General features: G+C 39.7%; 1 long non-coding RNA gene across 1 annotated transcript in view; it reads left to right on the top strand.

The window, feature by feature from the left end:
• The window catches only part of LOC106955607 (uncharacterized), an 8,308-nt gene extending 6,751 nt beyond the window's left edge, over nucleotides 1-1,557 (top strand). The window contains exon 4 of the long non-coding RNA XR_001426618.1: nucleotides 1,254-1,557. This is a non-coding gene — a long non-coding RNA (uncharacterized LOC106955607). The remainder of the gene's footprint in view (nucleotides 1-1,253) is intronic.
• The last annotated feature ends 2,202 nt before the right edge of the window (nucleotides 1,558-3,759 follow it).

Below are 3,759 nucleotides of genomic sequence, written 5' to 3'. Positions count from 1 at the left end.
TTTTTGTTACTGGAGTGAATGCTTCAGCTCAGCGGTGCGCATGAGCTGGAAAGTGCGGGAAGCTTCCAGAACGTTTGTGGACTTGCACATTGGAAGAAGCAGAGCTTCTTTAAAGGTGAGTTATTCATCTTCAGTATATTCTCATGTGTCATGTATGCCATTACTACTCGCTTATATGGTTACAGGTTGATTTTTCTTTCAAAAGATAACACATAAAAGTCTTTGCAGGCTAATATGCTAATGTTAGCATGGGCTCATGGGTCCAACATTAGCTAAAACTGCCACGCCTTTTACTTGAGAGCCTTTAATGTTTTTGTCCATTGTTGTGGAAAAAAAACTCTTACCAAGCACTGTTCAGGTAAAATAACTCAATCAGGTTTATTTATGAATTGTGCACAATACAGAGAGTTCGTAGCAATCATGAAGCAATTCTGGATGGAAAGCTCTGCCAGGCAGAGACAACACGAGTCTTTTACACACATTAAAGTTCATTTTAAATTGACTTCTCTTATGTCTAGAAGAATTAATTTCTAAACTCTTAAACATCCTTAGGAGTCAAACAACTATGAATGATCATAATTAAGCTACCCAATTTCATGTTTTTTCTAGGAAACCCCACAAAAAAAATTGCATTAGTGCAGTGAAAGTATAGATAAGTGTCCATTCAAAACCCAACAAGAAAGCGTAGATTTTCCATCTGGAAAGTAGGTAAAGAGTAGAAGCAGGAACACGGATCGTCTGTCTGCTCAGGAGGATTTGTTCCCTCCTGTCAGAAAAGTCTAAATCTTCACTCTCCGCTTCGGTCACTCGCCAGTGGACCAGCAATAGTTCTTTGAGTGGAGAGCCTTTCAGAAACATCTAAACTCGCTGTTGCTCTGGACATTGTCCTCTTTGGTGTCAAAAGTTGAAGTTCTTGATACTTGGTAGAGTCAAGTTTTGCTGCTCACTCTGTTGCTGATCCAGATTTAAAGTTGTGGTCTAGATGGACATTACAAACATGTCGTCCTTCACAGTGGTTGATGTGGATTCAGGTTGTTCCTTCCTTTTCGCCCCTCTCCTCCACTCGGTCTCGGCGTTGCTGCAGTGAAATCCTCCCCCGTCTCTCTCCTCTGGGTTCCTGTCAGTCCAACTGGTTTTGGCGTTGGATCTTTGGGTTGTCCAGATCGTCCCTCAGGAAATGTCCATGTTGTCCACAGATGAAACAAGAGTCAACAGTCCAGAGTCTTTTTCTCTCACAGCTCCTGTGAGAGAAGAGCTTTTCTTCCTCTTCGCTGATACTGGACAGCAGACCAGCCGAGGTTGTTAAAGCTCAGTCTCACACAGTTTTCAGTCCAAATGCCCAACAGGAGACTGGCAGTTGTCCCCTGGAGGTGATGGAGGTCTTTTTTTGTCTTCTTGATCCTCCAGATCTTCTCGATCATTTTCATTGGCTGGTTTTGTAGGAGGGACATCATCTGGTCCAGGGGAGGACAGGTTTGAGGAGTTGAGGTCAGAGGTCAGATGCACCGCGCGAGGCTCAGACAGAGGAAAAGAGAAAAAGCTAATAGAAATCGATTAGGGTTTGTTTTGTCATTTTACATTTATATTTATGAATCTTATTTTAACCTTTTATGTGCTCATATAGTTTTAGTCATTTATTATTCATCCAGTATTATGGCTCCTGTTTGTGGAACAGTTTGTCAGAGAAACCTAATTGTTGGTACAGCTCTTAGAGCTGCTTTTAGTATGAAAGGGTCCCTTATAAATAAAATGTATTAATTGACTGATCCTTTTAAGAAATGATTTTTTTATTTCTTTATTCAAACACACAAAAGAAAAATGAAACATATTAAGGCCTGTAATTTATCAACAAAATATTTATGTTCAGCATTTTATTGCAAACAATTCACCCCGAGGAGGAAATTGTGTAGACCTATTCTTCTTGAACTGGGTGGGATTTCCTCTTTAGACTGCAAACGTCTTCACAGAATCCAACAAATCAGCTTTGTGGTCGCTCTGCCTCTTAATCCTCTAAGAGGGGCTTTTATTTCCAATAAAGGTCTTTAGGATTCTCTAAAGGTTTGGTTTCCTCAATTTAGAAAACCAAAACTCAAGGAACCACCTGCCTTATTGACCTTCCTTACGGCTCGTGTACAGTCTCAGGGTGCTGGATATGAGGTGGAACCCTCCATGCATGGTTAGTAGCTTCCGAGTCTTAACATCCGTGGCCTTTATCTCTTCCATTGGCCAGCTAATTATTCCGGCAGGGTATCTGATTATTTATCTTATCTGTAAGGCATAGCTGTTTATTGCACGGATCTTGTTCTTGCCATTGAGCTGGCTTCTCAGGACTTGCCTTATTCGTTGGAGGTATTTGGCTGTGGCTCCTGTCCTTGTGACCTCATTGAGGTTGCCATTTGCTTGCTGTATTCCCAGGTACTTGTAGCTGGTATTGTTCCTTCTGGGAGTGATACCCCTTCTGTGTGGACGACCTTCCCTCTCTTTGTAACCATCCGACCACACATCACACATCCGATTGGGACATTGTGGTGGTGGTGTGTGTGTGTGTGTGTGTGTGTATATATATATACTGCTCAAAAAAATAAAGGGAACATTTCACTTTATTTTTGTGTGTGGCTCCAAATCCATGCCTCCATTGGTTAATAAATTTGATTTCCATTGATGATTTTTGTGTGATTTTGCACATTCAACTTTGTACAGAACAAAGTATTCAATGAGAATATTTCATTAATTCAGGTCTAGGATGTGTTATTTGAGTGTTCCCTTTATTTTTTTGAGGAGTCACCTTGCAGTAAACTACATTATTTTTTTATTATGTGCACAATTCCCAAATACAATATCGCCCCAACACTGAAACTGTGAGTTTCTGTAACAGTATATGTTGAGTAACTGAGGGAAATAACATGAACATACAATATTTAGGGCTCTCTAACAAGCACCATGATGTACAGAAGTGCTCACATCCCATAACTATTTCTAGCATTTGCAATGCTGCAGCCACAAATTCCAAGATATTTTACAACAAAGATGATTACTACAGATCAACACAAAGTGCTGCATAACTGTAAAGTGTAAGGAAAATAATTTGCAAACTTTCTACCTTTCTAATAACATTTTAAAACTTAGAAATCTGACTTGTTATCTGGGCCCCATCAGAGAACTTGGGATCAGGAAATTTAACAAGGCAAGTGATATCAGATCTGAACCTGTCCGAACAATATCAGATGATACATACGGTGCTCACAGAAAGGGACATTTTAAAGCTGCTTTTAAAGTGGGTGTTTCTGCTTTGTAACAGAATTCCTTTAACTCAAAAGAGTTAAAGGCAGTTCTTAGGAGTTTAAGATAAATGGTGTTTTTTTTTCTCATTTCTGCCTTTGCAATGATTCTGCTTAAACATCTCTTTCTGTAAATATTTCTGTCTTTGTTCTGTAGCCTATGCTTGGTATCACAAAACATTAGGCAATATCAAGAACAGTTTGTTGTAACTACAAAATTTCTGAAGAAATTTAACCAGGGCCTGCCAAAGTGTGGCCGTCGGTTGGAACCCAGCATTCTGATGCTAAAAATTAGCCTCAATGCTAAAGTAAGCTACAATGTACTCAATAGCATGTGGAGAGTCACAAGCATCTAGAGTAAGATGGATTTACTCCATCCAGTATGTTAAAATTAGTGTACAAGCTGAAATTAGCCAAAATGGTAATGTTGGCCTAAATGCAGCCAGTGGCATGTGAGCTATAACTAGCATGTTGTCTTACA

The sequence above is a fragment of the Poecilia latipinna genome, unplaced genomic scaffold (genome assembly GCF_001443285.1).
Source record: "Poecilia latipinna isolate Pla-1442-1.1 unplaced genomic scaffold, P_latipinna-1.0 Scaffold752, whole genome shotgun sequence".
Lineage (NCBI taxonomy): Eukaryota > Metazoa > Chordata > Actinopteri > Cyprinodontiformes > Poeciliidae > Poecilia > Poecilia latipinna.
This window is presented reverse-complemented; position numbering and strand designations above follow the sequence as displayed.